The 19,811-nt window shown below is 42.6% G+C and overlaps 1 protein-coding gene and 1 pseudogene across 2 annotated transcripts in view; one reads left to right on the forward strand and one right to left on the reverse strand.

Moving 5' to 3' along the window:
- The window catches only part of WWTR1 (WW domain containing transcription regulator 1), a 138,974-nt gene that overhangs the window by 47,999 nt on the left and 71,164 nt on the right, over window positions 1–19,811 (forward strand). The gene's annotated exons all lie outside the window — the stretch shown is intronic.
- LOC136173852 (U6 spliceosomal RNA) lies at window positions 10,774–10,848 on the reverse strand (annotated as a pseudogene).

Below are 19,811 nucleotides of genomic sequence, written 5' to 3' on the forward strand. Positions count from 1 at the left end.
CAGTTTGTGGGTCCCGGGCGAGTGGGGACAGAGAGGAGCAGGTCAGTGACTCTGGCTCCTCAAGGTAAGGGAACCTGGTGTTACCTCCAGAGTCTCCTCCTGGCAGATTTTAAACATTCTTACTCAAAGTTAGTATGTTTTGCAGTTTGAAAATACAGTTGGAGCCTAGAGTTGTATGAAGCCTGGTTGTTATTAGTTGGCTTTAAAATTATGCTTTTCTGATAAATTCTTTGAACAGCAGTATGGTCAGTTTAAACAATGATGAAAGTATGAGCAGTTTAAGGGGTTTAGTGACCACTCAGAAGTTGTGTCACAGTAATGATCAACCACTGGAGGTTAAGCTCCTGAGATTTTGTCCTTTATATCAGCAGTACCCAACGTTTTTGGCACCAGAGACCAGTTTCATGGAAGACGATTTTCCCAAGGTTTCTGGTTGATTCTGGTTGATTACATTTATTGTGCACTTTATTTTTATTTTGTGGCAATCTCAGGATATTCCACCTTGACACTAGGGTTAGGGCTCTCATTCCTAGGAGAATCTGATGCCACCACTGAACTGACAAGAGGAGGAGCTCAGGTGGTGATCTGAGCCATGAGGGAGGGGGTAAGTACAGATGAAACTTGGCTCGCTTCTCACCTCCTGCTGTGTGGCCCGGTTGGGGACCCCTGCTTTATACCAGGCGCTTAAGATCCTATGACTGCTTAGGATTTGAGGGCTGGTCAGGGCTCAGAGTGCAATGAAGGAGGGAGGATCCTTGCTGCCCAAAACATCTTCTCATGGCGAGTTGCCTTTGTTCGCATCCTTCCCTTATGGTTTAATCCAGATCATTACAAAGTAGTTGTTAGCAAAAATAGATGTGAATGCTCATTCACAAATATGAGAGGTTTTAAAATATCCCGTTACACTGTGACTTTGAGAATGAAAATGTAATTGAACTTTGCCTTGAGTTTTCCTAACATTTTTTTTTGAGCCCTACATAGATACAATTCTTCTCCGTGGGAAAACTTCTATACTCTTTCCTCATTCCCCCCAGCACTATTTCAGTGTCTGCAAAATGCATATTGATAGTTTTTCTAGTGGGGTCTGGTTTGTGGTTGTTAGTGGTAAATTAGATGTGGTCTGGGCTCAAAAGGAGTTTAAAACCTGATAGAAATAAGACCTACCACAACCACCAGTGTAAAACTCTTTGAATAAATATAAATGAGGTCTGACATTCAGAAAACTAAGATCATGGCATCTGATCCCATCACTTCATGGGAAATAGATGGGGAAACAGTGGAAACAGTGTCAGGCTTTATTTTTTGGACTCCAAAATCACTGCAGATGGTGATTGCAGCCATGAAATTAAAAGACGCTTACTCCTTGGAAGGAAAGTTATGACCAACCTAGACAGCATATTAAAAAGCAGAGACATTACTTTGCCAACAAAGGTCCATCTAGTCAAGGCTATGATTTTTCCAGTGGTCATGTATGGATGTGAGAGTTGGACTATAAAGAAAGCTCAGCACCAGAGAATTGATGCTTTTGAACTGTGGTGTTGGAGAAGACTCTTGAGAGTCCCTTGGACTGCAAGGATATCCAACCAAGTTCATCCTAAAGGAGATCAGTCCTGGGTGTTCATTGGAAGGACTGATGCTGAAGCAGAAACTTCAATACTTTGGCCACCTCATGCAAGAGTTGACTCATTGGAAAAGACCCTGATGCTGGGAAGAATTGGGGTCAGGAGGAGAAGGGGACGACAGAGGATGAGATGGCTGGATGGCATCACCGACTCGATGGACATGGGTTTGGGTGGACTCCGGGAGTTGGTGATGGACAGGGAGGCCTGGCGTGCTGCGATTCATGGGGTCGCAAAGAGTTGGACACGACTGAGTGACTGAACTGAACTGAAGTGTACCCCAAGACTCACATGTTGCTTACATTAAATTCTTTCTGTTTTGAGGCAGCCGCTGCATACTGTATACCAGGTTGCTTACTTGTTATATGGCCTTTAGGATCGTTTTCTAGATGTTGTAAATATGCACACATTTCTCAAGTAGTTTAGAGGACTTTTGTAGGGTATGTAAGGAGCAGGGCCTTGTTTTAAAAAGTCTAGAAAGGGTTTTCACATCCTTGGCCATACTGCTTTGTGTAAACGATAGTATAGAATGAAAAATCAGAGCCTATGTTGGTTTGTGGGTATTCATACTGGTTATGAACTAGAAAAGTATTACATGTTAACTATGGGGAAATTCTCGGGGACAATTGATCCTGAAGTTTCAAGAAAAGGAGAAATAGTCATTTTTTGGTTGTTTCTTTTAAAATATGCACCCATCTCTTAGAATTTGTATATTTTAACTTCAGGAGTGTTGATTAATTAACCTGAGCATAGATCTGTGTTTACTGTGATAGTGTGATTTTTTTTGTGGGAGAGGAGAGGGGGGACTTAAAAGATCAGTTATTAATTTTGCTTGCTAATCTGCAGTTTGATCAGACTTGGCAGGAGCAGCTTGTCTTTGCTCTGCAGTGCCCATCAGAGTGGCTTGCCTAGACTTAGATAACCTCTGCATTGCGGCTCACTCACATGGCTGGCAGGTTGGAATTGGCTGTCAGCTGGGTGCGTCAGTTTCTCCACATTAGGGTCTCTCTATTGACTGCTTGAGCTTCCTTATGACATGGTGGCTAGGTTCTAAGAATGAGCATTCCAAGGGACAGAATGTAGAAGTTGCAAGTTTGTAAAGACTTGAGCTTGGAAACTGGCACCATATTCTCTTGATCAAGTAGTTGATAATGTGAATTTTAAACAGGCAATTTCATGATTTAAGGAGACATTTTATTTGAACTTCATTTAATGAATCACATGGATACCTAGGGTGATTCCTATCTTGGGGATGTGGCCTTCTTCCTTCCAAGGTGTAAAGGAAGGTGCATGAGCTGAAATTCATGCTTGTTGTGGCATTTGTTTTTCTATTCCTGTTCAGGTGAACGAATGTCAGGAACAGAGGACTGGATCTCAGCTTGAGTTTCTTGGAGGGATGAGAAAGGCACTGTGTTAGGATTGGATGAGAAAGTTGGCAGGCTTCTCTTTCCACTTTTGGGCATGTGGCTTTATTAGCTCAACTAACACTTACACAATGCTTCCTCTGTACCAAGCATTTTGTATCTGCTAACAGAATTATATCTCCATGGAGACTCCCGTAGACTCTTCCTGTGTCACAGGTAGAGTCTTGTAGTCCTGCTCTAATGACATTATTTTTAGAAGAGGTTATGAGTAATAAGGGCTTCCCTGGTGGCTAGACGGTAAAGCGTCTGCCTGCAATGGGGGAGCCCTGGGTTCAATCCCTGGGTTGGGAAGATCCCCTGGAGAAGCAACTGGCAGCCAGCTCCAGTATTCTTGCCTGGAGAATCCCATGGGTGGAGGAGCCTGGTGGGCTACAGTCCACGGGGTCGCAAAGAGTCGGACACAGCTGAGCGGCTTCACTTTCACTTGTTATTGACAATCCCTTGCCCTGTGCAATAGCTCTGTATAATATATACCTTTTTGTTGTTGTTGTTTTTGGTCACTCAGCCATGTCCAACTCTTTCACAACCCCAGGCACTGGCTCTTCTGTCCATGGGATTTCCAAGACAAGAATACTGGGGTGGGTTGCCATTTCTTACTCCAGGGGATCTTTCTGAACCTGTGTCTTCTGCATTGACAGGAGGCTTCTTAACCACCAAGCCTCCTGGGAAGCCCATAATATATACCTTGTTGCTCTTTTAAAGATATCCTGCAGATATTCTGAAAATGCTTGGAATTTGGTTGTTTTTGAACACATGGCTAAGTCCTTCCTCCTGTTATTGTAGTTTCTCTTAACACTTGGATAGATATTATCTGGGTATATTTTACTTTTAAGTTTAAAAAACACATGATATGATGATAATCCTAGTCTTTTAGTTTGGGATATTACCACGCAGTCAGGGTTGTCAGGGTCTGCTCTGATTGAGTCTTATTTCCACTCAACACCATTTAGCAGTACTGAAAGTCAGTATAATGAACAGCAGTGCGGGACTGTCCCCTCCTTTCAGCCGAGGTCAGTTGGCAGCTGGTGTACACTGTTTCTTTATTTTGGAAAGGTTTTGCTTGGGCAAAAACTCACTCTTTTAACCAAATCCTGCTTTTCATCTGTTTTTGATGGCAGTGGACCATATTTCCCAGCCTTTTGCAAACATTGCCTGTCTGGCGGGATTTCCTGGACACAGAACCCTTGACGACCATTACTGGCCAACTTTTTTGAACTTCAGTGATTAACCTGGTTATTTGTTCTGCATTTTCTGCCATGGGAACCAATAAGCTTAGCCTTTTGAAATTAGCCAAGGGTCTAAGAATAATCCATTTGTTAATCAGACCTATTGTTTCCCCCTGCCTATTAACTTTGATGAATCAAATCTTCCCTCCAATATCCAGCTGTTAATCTACACACCAGTACTATGTAGAGTGACATTAATTTCTGAATAAGGTTCCCATGGTAGACCTTTGTTGTTGAAGTTTTGGAATTCTTACATTATAGACTGACATGATTCAAACATGGCAGGAATGGAACATCAATGGCACATGATTAAAAATTGGTTGATCCATCAATGATAATTTTATAGACAGGTATCATTAAGTTGCTGTCATACACAGATCATAATATATAAAGTCTATAGGTAATGAGTTGCCCTCAAGAGTAAGGCCGTCACTTTGTCACCTTATAAAGCTAAGCCTAAGGTAAAACCGGTTGCTGCTGTTGGTAGACTGTTGATAGTTCCACTCTTCAGAGTGGTGGGCAGACCCCTCGAGTAATGGAAGATCTCCTGGATTTGCACTCAGAAAAAAATAATCCTCACGCCCAAGTTCGGTTCCCTTTCCTCCATGGGGTGGGTTGAGATGTTCTGTGATGTGTGATTCTCATGCTTCTTGCTGTCACTTAGGAATGTGGCACATTGATGCAAAAGACAGATTAACAAAGAGGTTAGATTATATGGTCTCAGGTTTTTTTCCATTTCTTAATATCCAAGGTGTGCATGGAATGTAAGTTTTTGTCTCCTAGGAGGAAGCGCTGATCATATGTAAGTGAGAGAGAAAAGGGGCTTTGGTTTAAAAAGAGCTATTTGATAACAGCTTTTCAGAAGCGCAGCCCCTCTAATATGTGATGAATGTATATGAGTTGCTGCATACTATTAGTAGTAAAACCATTTATTTAGTAGGGTGGGGCTGTCTTAAGGATACCTGTACATCTGGTCTTCTCCGTAGTCTACTTGTGAGCTTTACATAGCACAAAGAGCTTGAGGAACACAGGAGTTCTGTTGGGGGAAGTTACAGCACTTGAGGCTTATGATTTATGATGTTGTAATCAGTGACCCCTGATAGAATCTGGATGAGTATTAAAGAATCGTAATGTTTTAATTGTCAGTCTATTTACATCGTTATACAAAGCTTGATGGGCATGGGGCATGGTGATGTGTATATTTGAAACATCTTTGCAAGGCTCTTTTTTGAAAATAACACTGTGAGCTGCATTTGGATGTGTAACTGTTAGTCCTTATGGAAAAGTCTGTTTAAATGTATTTTTCTCCTGAGGGCTGAAACATAAAATAGATTTTTAAATATAAAAATGCTAAGACCCTAGCTTTGATGCTTCTGTCACTAAAATAGCAAGAAATTTACCAAAGGTTTACTCATTTTTGTCAAATTAAAAAAATCTAAACAAGTAACCCAACATTTTTTTTAAAGATTGAAGTATAGTCGCTTTACAGTGTTGTATTAGTTTCAGGTATACTGTAAAGTGATTCAGTTAAACATTTATTCTTTTTCAGATCCCTTTCCATTATGTTATTGCAAAATACTACATGTCGCTTCCTGTGCTGTCCAGCGAGTCCTTGTTTATGTGTATACAGTAGTGTGTATATGTTCATCCCAAGTTCCTCATTTCTCCCTCCCCCACGTTCCCTTTTGGCATCATGTTTGTTTTCTATGTCTCTGTGTCTGTTTCTGTTTTGTGAGTTCATTTATATTATTATCACTTTTTAGATTCCACATAGAAGTGGTATCATATGACACTTGTCTTTTTCTGTCTGACTTGCATCACTTAGTATGATAATCTCTACGTCCATCCATATTGGTCCAAATGAGTAAGCCACCTTCTTGAATGTGTAAAACTGTGGGGATAGTCTGATCAAAAGTGTCGTGAAGCCTTCCCCCTTCCACGCACGCTGAGTGGTTATACCTACCACTGCAAGTTATAGTGGTTAAAAACACCACCTATATTTATTTTGCTAAAAAAAAAATCCTGAATGATGCTACTCTTAGAAGTTTTCTCCATTCAGTTGAGTTTTATATCTCCTTGAAGAGGTTTGGAAGAAAGTCTGCCAATTGGAAGGTGAAAATGAATAAAAGTGTGGAAAACATAAATTTGTAAGTGCAGCTCTGTAGCATAGAGGCAGAAGCTGAAAGCAAGTGTTCCTTTTCTGGAGCTGACGCCCAGCTGCAGATGCTAGGGTGGCTGTCAACTGCTTTTCTTCTTCTTGTTGCCCAGCAACGGACTCACATTCTTCAGTGGGAGGGGAGTGCTAGTTTCTACCCCCTTTTGATTTTTCTTCACCCCCACCTGCTCTGTTTCCCTCTGGTTCTCTTTTAATGCCGCATCAACTTCCCCAGCTGTGACTGGACTTGTAAAAGTTGATCTTGGAGTCGTGTGCCAACCCAGGACAGATAGCAGGGACCAGAGAGCGTGGCTCCCACTGCGGCCTCTCCGAACCAAGCCGGAGGTGCCAGGCTCAGGGGTGGGCGCCCAGCAGCCTGCATTTGTTTAGAAAGTGATGGCTTGCTCTGTGCACAGCCCATGGGGGAATTCTTGGACTCTACCGGGCTTAATTCTTTAAAATATTTATTTTCTTTTAATTTTGGATTCAGATTCTTAAGATTCTGAGAATCTTCTTTTCTCCTCTGAGGGACACTAAGAAGATTACAGAAAATTTCAAGAGTGCTTGGCGTTGGTGCCAGGCAGGCCTGGGTCCAGATTCCTACATGATTTATGAGCTCTGGGGCTTCAGGCACGTCTCAGAACATGAAGTTTTTGAACCTCAGTTCCTCATTCATAAAATGGGGATAATCTCTCTCTGCAGGATTGTTGTATTAAATGAGATAACCATGCAAGGAAGATTCCTGAGATTCTGTAGGAGGCCATCGGCTGGGTGGTAACTGGTACTCATAGTGTCAGGAAGGGATTCTCGCTTGTGTTCTTGACTTTGGCATTGTGCTGTGAGTTTTGCATTGTAAGATCTAAGCTAATGTGCTGCAGAGAAACAGAGATGATGCAAAGCATCTGGTGGGAGAATCTGCCTTTGTGCCTTCTTCTGGTCCACTGTGTATATAGATCAAACCCCATCACCTCTGTTCAGTATTGTCGCATGTTTAGGGGCCATCACTCTACTTGAGATGGACCAACACCCACCTGAAGGCACGCACTCTCTTGAATACAGGCGCTGACAATTTTAAACAGGTACAGAAAAATCTGTATCTATAATAACTTGATAAAGTGGGTGGGAGGTCAATTCTTTAGAAAAAAAAATTATCACCGACTTTCCAGAAAGGTTTGTAGCAGAATTATTTTTCAAAGGGAGCTCTCTCTGCATTTAAAATGTGATTAAAATAAACCAAATGAAAAAGGATTTCAGCAGGAGATTTCTGTGGCACAAAGTTAAGTCCACTGTGTCCAGGGTTGCTTCAACTCCCAGCATCTTTCTCAGGGCAGTCTACAATTGTTTCCATCACCTACTAGTTTTTGTCTTAATCTTAGCTTCAGAATGCTTAGGCTAATGTTCATGAGTATATTTTCAAATGCTATTTAGTGGTTTTTTTGTTTTTGTTTTTTTTTTTTCCTCTCCTTCCTACTGGATCCTTGAGGCATGGAGAATTTTAGGAAGTAAGATGGAGTGGCAGTCACTGTTGTCAGTCTGCATGTAACAGAGGGAAGGTCATTGCATCCTTTTCATCCTGTTTCCTCATCTGCAAAGCGCCAATACTGGCATTGCTTACTTAACAGAACCACTGTGAAGTCCAGTAATAACAGCAAACACTTTTTTCCCCTCCGTTCTGTGAATGTCCTCCCCATGACAAACTGTATTTTTTTTCTGTAGCAGTTTATCAGCTTCAGCCCTATCAGCATGTGATTCCCTGTAGTTCTTTCTTTTTATTAAACTTTTTGGATGTGGCCCGTTAACGATAGTGTAATAGTTTCATGTGGACAGAAGAGGGACCCATACAGATGCATGAATCCATCCTCCCCCAAACTCCCCTCCCAGCCAGGCTGCCACATAGCCCGTAGGCACCATCGGCTGTGGAGCTGCAACCCTGGTCTGCACCTGCTCGATGCCTGCAACACCCCTTTTCTGCCATTTTTGTCTCCAGACACATAGCAGACATTCACAGGCAGTTATGATGTGCTGGGCACAATGCTGAGAGCTCCCTCTGCTTTAGCAACTTTAATTTCAAGATAAATCTGGGGGGTGGGCGCTTTAGTCCTGATAATAAAACAGTAGGCAATGCTGATTGATGGCTCTTTACCTGCCAGGCTTTGTCTGAAGGTCTTTTATGCCGTAGCTGTTGGTGGGAAACTGAGGTGCAGAGTGATTAAGTCCCACGCCCAGAGTTTAACATGTACAACATAATGATTTGGTATGTGTGTATTGCAAAATATTGCAGTCCATGGGGTCAGAAAGAGTCGGACGCGACTTAGCAACTGAACACCACCACCAGCGTATTAATATATTGCAAAATGATGAATATAACACCCATCACCTCACATAGTTGCAGATTTTTTTCTTGTGATGAGAACTTTTAAGATCCACTTTCTAAGCAACTTACAAATACACAATACAGTATCGTTAACTATAGCCCTGCTGTACATTATTATATCACCAAACCTTACCTTTTAACTGAAAGCTGCACTTTTTGACCACCTTCCCCCATTCCCCCCACCCCCTCCACCTGTTCGGCAGCCTCTACTTGTGATATCATTTTACAGATAAAGAAACTGAGCGTTACAGAGAGGCTGGGTAGCTTGTCCAAGGTCTCATAGCCAGTGAGAGGCAGATGTGGCCTTCAAACCCAAGTGTTTTCTGACTCCTCCACCTGCACGCTTGCCTGTTGTGCAGCATGGCCTCCGGAGACAGGTGAAGGGGCTAGGTGCGGCTCTCAGGGCTCTTTGCCCTCTGTTGCCCCAACGGCAGAGAAGACTCCCGGGAGGGCAGGTCCCCGTCAAAGGCCCACTGCGGCAGAGCGGACTCCTGGGGGATTCAGATCTGCAGTTTCCCACTTCCTGCGGTCGGACGGCCCCCGAGAGGTGGGCTCTGCATTTTTCTGAGTCCGTGCCCTGACTTAGCAGCGGGTGACAGAGTGGTCTTCCTGGGAGAGCTCTGGTGCCAGGGCCTGCCTGGGTTCCAGCAAGGGTTTTGGGGGGCAGAGCCAATTCCCCAGTGCAGAATGGTCCAGGAGGAAGAAACATCCCGAAGGCCCTCGCGCTGTCTGTGTCTGAGAGGGCTCATCTATGGAAGATGGCCAGACAACACTGAAGCCTCAGAGCAGACTTAAGCATTTTTCTTAGCACATTCACCATCCCCTCCCCTGATTATGAGCCGAGAGGGGAGTGTGCTGTCCGAGTCTAGAAATGGAACTGTAGGTACGCTGAACTCATGGTGTCTCTCCAAGCTCTATCAGTTCATGCAGAACTTTGAAAATTAATTGGGGGGGGGGGTATTCTACTGAAATTTATTTTGGTAACTTGAGACCAGAAAAAGTTGGGAAGGTTTTTATTGGTAAAGAGAGGAAAAGGGGGCTCGCCTGCTAGTCCATGGTTAAAATTCCGAGCTTCCACTGCAGGGAGCACGGGTTTGATCCCTGGTCAGGGAACTAAGATCTTGCATGCCCCACGGTGTGGCCCCCGCCAAAAGCAAAAAAGAGAGAGAGTGAAGAAATACTACAAAACTGGCTATTTTTGACATTTTTGTATATAAAATTTCAAACATGCATGAAGTACAATGACTACCTATTTAAAGTATTTATATAAACCCCTTACCTAGATTTAAAAATGGTTAACATTTGCCATATTTGCATCCTATTCTTTAATGGAAGTATTTTCAAGCAAATAATAGATGTATTTTAACTCTAAATGCTTGAGTAGTTATCTCTAAAAATTAAAGACATTTTCCTGCATAACAAAATTGTCATTTTCAGACCTAAAGAAATTAACAATGAGTTTTTAAAAAAACTTTTTGAATATTTTCAAACCCAGAGAAGTACTGAGGAGTGCACTCTTCATTTGAATTCAGCAATTCTGAATGTTTCACCACACATCTTGGTGTGTTTTCTTTCTTCACTAAACCGTGGTTTCCCCCTTGTATACTTCAGCATGCAGCTCCTAAGAGTAGGGACATTCTTTTGCACAATAGCAAATACCATGATTACCCAGGAAAATTAGCCTTTGTTAAATAATATAACTTAATATATAGCCCTTGTTCAAATTCTCCCAGTTGCACAATATCTTCTGCCACTGTGTGTGTTCACATATTCCATGCTATAGTTTCATGCCTCTGTTTTGATTCAGAAAAGTGCTCCTCTCCCCTTTACCATTTTGTTTCTTTTTCACAATATTGTTTAAAAAAAGTTTTAGACTAGTGTTCCACTTGGGTTTCTTAGGATTACATTAGGTTGAAAATTTTGACAAAAATCCTGAAGTGAGTTTGTGTATTCCTTTTTTTTTTCTCTTTTTTTGAAAAATATGGAACGCTTCACGAATTTGCGTGTCATCCTTGCGCAGGGGCCTTGCTAATATTCTCTGTATCCCTGCCGAAGCGCGCACAGTTTGTGTATTCCTTATTGCATGAAATCAAGATACAAACAATGCTTTCTTAATATCACCTAATTCCCAGTGCTTACTCAGACTTTCCCAATTGTTTCAGATTTTTCTTTGTTTTTGTTTTTTTACAGTGGTTTGTTCAGAGGAAATATTTTGCGCCATTAAAAAAAACCAAAGTAGAAAAGTAGACTAGCTTTAATGCTGTTCCTGGTAAACACTCAAGGTTAATGTTTATGTTTCTGCTAGATGCCAGCCACATCTTTTTTCTTTTATAGAAATTATTTTTTAAAATGGAAATAATTTAAAAAACATTTCTCTTAATTACCTTAAAAATGTACTGTAATTTTTATAGAAAAGTACACAGATCTTAAGTATGTTGCCTGTTGAATTTTCACAAATTGGACACACCCACACAAGCAGCTTTCAAGAAATAAGACTTTCCTATCACCTAGAAGTACCCCACTGCCCTCTTCTAGACCCTCACAGTCCCCAAGGGTATCACGCTTGATGTCTGGTGTGATGGGCTCATTAGTCTGCTCAAAGTTACTTCTAGTTCCCTAAAAGAACAAGCACAAACTAGAGAAGCCATAAAAGATATGTATATTTTAGTTTGGAATTATGAAAACCCACCTTCGAAGACATTGTAAATAATAATATACTGTATATATTTTCACACAGAATAATTCCCACAACAATGTTTTACATAATGGTTTCATTCAGAGGCTTCCCCTGCTTCCCGAGAAGTGGGATTTAATCCAAAACGCTAAAGGTTAAGTTATCAATGGAACTCAAAGGGCATTTTGTTTCCATTTGGATAAGTCGTTTAATGTTTTTTAAGTCCACGCATATGTTAACAATGGAGGCAGTCAATTATAGGGGAGCTTAGCAAGGCATTCCTGGAGTTCTCCTCAGTGATGAGCATCCCGAAGTGAATTCAGGAAAAGAGCAACTATTTTTCATGGAAGGAAATTATTTTAATTAGTAACTCGGAAAGGATAATAAATAGATAATTCTGAAGTTGCTTGGCTTTGGGACAAGTAATTGCATTGAGCATGCAGTTGGAGAAAAAAAGAGGAAATAAAGAAAACGAGGCTGGGGGCATGTATAATCAGTTCGGTGCAAGTAATTACATTATGGAGGCTTCATGACAATTTTATGGTACATTAACAGTGCAGAAAAGCATGCGTCCTGCATTCTAGTAAGAAGGCTGGCCGCACAGTGTATGTGTTTGACCCAAGGTTGGTTTTCATGAATTTTCAGGCTGTTGGGCTCTGCAGCTGCTAATAGGTAACCACCCAATGGGCTGAACTAGGCAGGGAGATGGAATCCCACTTGCAGTGTCCAGAGAAGCCTTCCTAGATCCCCAGTGGTGGTGGTGGTGTTAATTGCTGAGCTGTGTCCGACTCTTTGCGGTTCTGTGGACTGTAGCCTGCCAGGCTCCTCTGTCCATGGAATTCTCCAGGCAAGAATACTAGATGGCCAGTATGCCCCATGTAAATTGGGTCACGAGGGTCCTGCAATGTGCATTTGGGTGGTATTGTTGTAGGTATCTGTGGGTGACTTTGCTGTGTGCCTGGAGTTTTTGTTTTTTTTTAAAAATTTTTTAGGGGGTGGGGGCGGGGAGCAGATAGGAATCAAGCTTCTCTGGTGCAGTTTTCAATGTGACATCCCCTACTGACATTAGTTGCAAAGTGACTTGCTAAAATTAGAAGGTGAGATTGAACAGCTGGGTTGATGGCCCAAGTGCTGGGTTCCCACCAGTTGTTTCAAGGGGGTGGAGCGGAGCCACCCAGAGTGGTTTGCAGCAGCTGTGACCCCCGAACCAAGGAAGCTACATTTTGAAGCCACACTAAGAATAGACAGACTCTTACAAGCTCTCGATTTTGAAGTAAGGAAGAAAGCTAAACGCTTCTGGGTGCAAAAATTCAGTTTACTCTTTAAAAACACAAGTTTAATTTCCAGCTTTCATAAATGGAAATGTATATGACAAACATGAAATAGCTTGAAATCATAATACATACACATGCCCATACATGGCTCTCACTATCTCTCTCCAGCCCTATAATCTTTATACGCATTCTGCTTTGGATAAACTCTGTCATCAGGTTGCTTTGGTATTACGGCTTCATAGCATTGCACTCACATTTGCCCACTGATTCTGGATGCGAGCTGCCTATGTTTTTTAATTCCGGTCAGTTGGGTATAAAAATAGTGCTATAATGGCTGAAGTATGGGAGGGCACGGCAACCCACTCCAGCATCCTTGCCTGAGAATCCTGTGGACGGAGCCTCGTGGGCTATAGTTTATGGGTTTGCAGAGTCGGACACAACTGAGCGACTGGCACTCTCACTTTCTTTCATTTTCACGTCTGAAGAACGTTGTGTGTTCAGGCAGTGCCGCTGAACTGAGTCTGATGCTGTGCTTGGAATAAATACCACAAATGGTATATTCTGATCCCTAAAATGTATTCTGCCTGCATGAGTGCATGCTAAGTTGCTTCAGTCACATCTGACTCTTTGGGACCCCATGGACTATAGCCCACCAGGCCTTACTGTCCATGGGGTTCTCCAGGCAAGAATACTGGAGTGGGTTGCCATGCCCTCCTCCCGGGGATCTTCCCGACCCAGGGATGGAACCTTCGTCCCACATCTCCTACATCGGCAGGCGAGTTCTTTACCATTAGCGCCACTTGGGAAGTCCAAAATATATTCTACAACATATTAATAAAGTGAAAGAAAAGATCACACCTGAAATAAATGTTAGGTTAAGCTAATTCAAACACAGAGCTTTTTGTAATAGTGCAATTTAGGAGGGAAATGCAGCATTCAGTGTTTCCCAAGTTTATTTGATAACAACACTTTTTTTGGGTGCTGGTTTGGGGGTTTATCTTCTAGGACTTAAATCCCACAGAATGTACTTGAGGTTACACTGCCTGTAAATGCTTCTCCTCATAGCCAATATGACTGAGACTAAAAGCTTTTGTCACCTGAGAAGTAGATTCGAGTTAGGTTGACTGTCAGATGAGGTCCCTCTGTGATGTGAGGCTGTTGGCAGACTCAGAAGTATCTTTCCCTACAGAATGACTTAGTGTTAATTACCTCCCGTACCCCCACCTCATGGCACACTTTCATTTTCATCTTTTTGTCAAAATAGTTGTTACCAGGACTATGGGAATTTTCCAGACCAAAGCTCAACCTGGCTTATTTTATCTTCCTTTTGTAGGACTAAAGAAAGAAAGTGAAATCGCTCACTCCTACTCTTTGCGTCCCCATGGACTGTAGCCTACCAGGCTCCTCTGTCCATGGGATTTTCCAGGCAAGAGTATTGGAGTGGGTTGCCATGCCTCTGCCATCCAGGGGATCTTCCTGACCCAGGGATCAAATCCGGGTCTCCTGCATTGCAGGCAGACACTTGACTGTCTGCGACACCAGGGAAGCCCCTGTAGGACCATGCTGACAAAAATTTGTTCAGGGAACATTTTGGAGCAAAATAAGAAGATACAGGTAGTTTATTTAGATAGTCATATACAGTCACGTTTCTGTCATTTTCCTCTTGATTTCATTTCAGTGTAGTAACAGACTTCTCTTTTCTCACATAGACAGCATATGATAGTTAATACGTGCACATATTCTTGCACTTTGTATTAAAATTATACGTCTGAGTATGCAAATGTGACCCTTTTCTCAAAAAGTGATTTAAAATGAATCCAGATCCTATCAGTTCTTAGCTGTTTCTTCTCATATAGCTGTTTTCATTTCAGAGCACATTACAAAAATGTACTTTGTGTACATGTTAAAAATGTAAATATCATAAAAAGCTTAAAGGGAGTAGCTTAGGAAAAGTAGCTTAGAATTATCTCTAATACTTCTTTTTTCCCATTAAAAAAATAAGTAGGAAAGGTTAATCTACACTTAAGTAATTGTAGTGATGTGTGTGTGCTCAGTCGCTCAGTTGTGTCGGGCTCTTTGTGACCCCATGGACTGTAGCCCGCTAAACTCCTCTCCTCTGTCCTTGGAATTTTTCAGGCAAGAATCCTGGAGTGGGTTGATGTTTCTACTCCAGGGTATCTTCCCAACCCAGGCATTGAACCTGGGTCTTCTGTGTTTCCTGCATTTATAGGCAGATTCTTTACCATTGAGCCCCCTGGGACGCCAATTATAGTCAATTACAAAAGTTAATAACCTAACATTTATAGAATTATAAATGAACACATTTATCAAACATCAATATTTGAAATGTTCCCTAGTAATCAGCATTAATAAAGACCAAAGACAAGTCAGGCTGAAGCTGTTATTGTCAGTTTCTGAAGGAAGGAACTTGCCAGGAGGCGGGAGCTTTAGCAGCCCCAGTTCTGGCTGGGAGCCCTGCTCTTGAGAGCCATGCTCGGTTGGGACCGTTGCGTCTCCAAATCCATCTTCAGAGTCTTTTTACCTCTTCCTTTTAAGTCACAGCAGAGAGTCTGGCTTTGTTTTTGGTTTACTTTTTTAAAGTAGTATTTGTCTCTCTTCCTCTTCTTCCTCCCTAACATCAACTACAGGATCACATGGAGCTAATTTGTTTTACTGTCACGGGAGTCCTTTTTCTTGACCGGATGGGCCTGATTAAAACCAGGCCAGTTAAAAGGTCAGCTTTGTAGGCAAGTGCATACACTCCGTGACTCAGTGGTTCAGGAGGGATGAGGAGGGATGACTGGTGTGTGCTCAGTCACGGCTGACTCTGCGGCCCCATAGACTGTAGAAGACCCCCTTCCCCCGCCCCAGGGTCTGCTCTCCATGGGGTTTCCCCGGTGAGAATACTGGAGTGGGTTGCCATGTCCTCCTCCAGGTTATCTTTCCGACCCAAGGACTGAACCTGGGTCTCCAGAGTGCAGGTGGGTTCCTCACCACTGAGCCGCCTGGGAAGCCCACAAGCTGGGACTGTTGAAGCACGATGATGAGGGGAAGCGTCTGTCTTGTGGGGCCCGTTCCTCCGAGGGACCGAGCCTGTAGGTGACGTTGTTCCGGGACAGAGTCAGGCCATCAGCAGCACCACCTGTCTGTACCCTCTTTCCCTTCCTTCCTAAAGGTCCAGATGATTCGCATCAGCCTCTTTGGGTTCACAAGGCAGTATCACGTTATGGGAAAGAAAAGCCTAAGATCCAACTCTCGAATAAGATTGGGCTCTCAGCTGTGTCACATAGGACATCAGGAAATTTATTAAGTCATTTAACTTTTCCCAACTCAATTTCTGGATGTTAAATATGAAAGTTAGTAAATCTGCTATGTGAGGGTCCAATTAAGGTAATTTTGGGAGCTTTGAAGTGCTATGTACATGTCAACTGCTGCTGTTAGACATTATTATTACCATCATTACTGTGAATATTGTGATGTGTGACTAAGAGTCATTATTATCATGACTGTCACTGTTAATGAGTGTCACTATTAACTTCATTCGTATGTTCACTCCTTCATTCATTTGACAAGCGTTTATTTATTGGAACTTCCCCGGCAGCCTGTGTACATGAGGGTGGTGCTAGTGGTGAAGAATCTGTCTGCCAATGCAGGAGACGCAAGAGGCTCACGTTGGATCCCTGGGTTGGGAAGGTCGACCCCCTCCAGTATTCTCGGCTGGGGAATCCCACGGACGCAGGAGCCTGGTGGGCTACAGTCCATGGGGTCGCAGAGCCAGACACACTGAGTGACTAACACAGCTTACCCTGGCGACCTAGCGGTCAGGATTCAGTGCTTTCGCCGCTGTGGCCCAGGTTCAGTCCCTGGTTGGGGAGCTGAGATCCCGCAGGCCCTGCGGGGTGGCCAAGACCCCAGCAGCAACAGAGCCTTATTGAGTGCCTACAGTATGTCCGAGGTGGTGTACTTTCGGGGTGCGTGGTAAGCCACGCTTGGTGGTGGTTCAGCTGACCAGTTTGCTGAATCAAACTAGAATAAATTAATAATGTTTTTATTTGTTTTAGAGGATGTTACAGCATCCTCTAGGCTTCATGTCCTTCCAGGGACCAGTAAAGAACAAATTTTCCTGGGTGAGTTTTTTGAACACTTGATAGATAAGGGTACATAAGTTATGGGTGATATGTTTGATACAGTCACTGAGAAACAAAATATTTTGTCAAAGGAAGCTCATTAAATACATTTTTCCCCTCCTTGCTTTTTAAAGTCATTTATTTCATGAGTGATTTTTGAGTATCTGCTGTGGGTCTTCCACACTAGATCCAATGTTGAACTACTGAGAACTTAAAAGCTTATTTAAAGTCTCCTTCAATTCAACATCCTTTAAAAAAAATCGTCTCATGGAAAGGAAAAATCTAAATGTGTCCTGTAGAGAAAATGCCATTTCCTTTGACCGTTATTATGATCTTTATCCTGCTTCTTTCTTTACACCGAGTTCCTCTCCAACTCGGTGGGAACGGCTTCGCAGCTATGAAGGCCGGATGTGTGCCTTGGAGTGGGAGGAGAACGAGGCTTGTGGTTGGTCATCAGACTAAATTTAAACCATTATTTGGAATGACTATGTAATTAACGTGGGGGTTAAAAAATGAAAAAATACAGCTGCAAGGGTAGTTTTCTCCCTTTAATAAGAAAAGAAGTCAGGAGGCATGAGAAGAAAATAAACACAGGAGCATGAGGCATGCCTTCTCTTTCATGAGAAGAGAATCAAAGATGCACCGTAATCTCCCAGGAGACAATAAATGCCTCTCCCTTCTGGATTAGGCAGATGACAGCAAGCGCGGCCCCGCGGCTGGGCGTCTCCAGAGCAGACAGGTGCTGGATATGAGATGCCTCCGATGGCCCTGTGAAGCGGAGACAGTGCTCCAGGTGGCAGGCCTCGCTTGATCTGCCGGAGGACAGAGCCGCTCAGCCTGCTGACGCCTGGTTCACTGTCCCCCGGCTCGCTCAGACAGCTGCCAGAGGCAGCCGTGAAATATCGCTTAATTATAGAATTTCCCCTGATCCTCTTCATCCCCTCTCCCGCTCCCCGCGCCCCGCTGCGCGCCCCTCCCTGCTTCGCTGCACCTTTAGGCTGAGCACCCGGGAGTGTTGGGACGGTGTTTGTTCCAGCTCACAGCTAAGGGACTGGCAAGAGGTTCAATGAGCTGTGGCCTTTTTCTTGGAGGCTGTAATTAGCAGTGTTAAGTTCGAATGTGGAATGCAATGTTATTTTTTTCAGCAGGAAGCGAGTTTACTTGGAGCAGAGCAGAGGAGGATAGCTTTTCTCATTCTTTCTCTCTTTTTTTTTTCCGATCGGAAAATAATGCTGTTGTACAACGTGGAGAAAATATCAAGAAATCTAAAGATATGACTAAAGCCTACTTTCCTCCTATTCATATGTTTGGATATTAACCAAAATAGCATTATGTTCACTTTCTATTTAACAAATAGAGATCCATGTCATGTGTAATGTCTGTTCAGTCTTCCGTGGTCTGACTGACCCATAATTTACTGAACCATTTAACACATTTGAGACATAAATGAAACTGCAGCAGACATCCTTGCACAAACATTTTGCATACTTGCTTATTGGTTTGGAATTATGTTTGTAATTAACAGGGCCATGAAATGAGATTGTCTCTGACATTAAATTAAGATGATCAAGGGCTGATGTGGTGGTTCTCCCATCCAGGTACTAACCAGGCCCGACCCTGCTCAGCTTCCGAGATCAGACGAGATCGGGCGCGTTCAGGGTGGTGTGGCCCTAGACTGATGGGGTGGTTCTGCATGCACTTGTCTCTTTTCCACTGTCTTGTTCTTACTGAGTAGCTTTCGTTCCTCATGATTTAAGAGGGTTGCTGTAGCTCTGGTCATAGCGTCTACTTTCCAAGCTGGAATAAAGAAGGTGGAAAGCTGAAAAGACTGTTTATCCCTTCCATTTAAAGAACTCCCCTAGAATTTCACGCAGCATCCTGTTTGTCTCTGACAGTCTGTTGGCCACACCGTGCACCCAGAAGAGAGGGCGCGTAGATATTCGGAAGCAGCTGGCCATCTCAGCCATATCTTTCTGTTTCCTTGGTATGTGTTTCGTGGAGGAGTTTCTAATGCAAAGACTTTTCGAGGATTTTGCAATATGTTGACAAACTAGTCTCCAGAAAGAGGTTACCAATTAAGTTTAGTAAAATATGCAAGAGTGACGCTCAATGAGGCTCTGGGTTCTTTGGTGACTATTTTAAGGGCATTTTAAAACTTTTTCCTGAAGCTGTGTTTTTATCTTTTTTTAAATCATACATTCTGGAGAGAGTTGATGTGGGAGTTTCTGATACAATTTTTTCTTCCAATCAAGGTCTGTACAAAGAAGAGTATTCCTTCCAAAAATTGGAAGGATGTTGGCCTGAGAATTCAAATGTTATTCACACATGTTTCCTCCACTTTTAAGAACGCTTATTTGGAGATTCAATTAACAAGTGAACCCAGTTTGAAAACTTTTCCTACCAACCAATTAAAAAGGTACAACCAGGAAGCTGCTTACTCAGCCCATGTCGGTGTTAAGATATACAAATGTTTGATCTCTGCTACACAATGTCCTGTAAGTTTAAAAATCATATCAAAATTAAAAGTGCATACACCTAAATAGATGTTTTTTACTATGAGAAGTAATGCTAGCTATAATATGTTAGTGAAGAACAGTGGGGTTTTGATGGGTTAATAAGTCATAAAAAATTGAAAAAATATGTTTTCTGTTCTTTGTTAAATATATGTGTGTGTGTGTGCACGTGTGCATGTGTGTATGTGTGTGTATATATTTTGGCTGCACCTTCTGGTTTATGGGATTTTAGTTCCCCCACCAGGGATTGAACTCAGGTGCTCGCTCAGCAGTGAAAAGGCAGACTCCTAACCTTTGGACTGCCAGGAAATTCCCAACAGTAGTATATTTTTGATTAACATACACCCGTGGGTACAAAACTAACTCTTTTGTTTTGCATTAACATGTTTTGTATAAAACTATAGTACTTTTTAAGCTAATTTGTT

The sequence above is a fragment of the Muntiacus reevesi genome, chromosome 8, assembly GCF_963930625.1.
Source record: "Muntiacus reevesi chromosome 8, mMunRee1.1, whole genome shotgun sequence".
Lineage (NCBI taxonomy): Eukaryota > Metazoa > Chordata > Mammalia > Artiodactyla > Cervidae > Muntiacus > Muntiacus reevesi.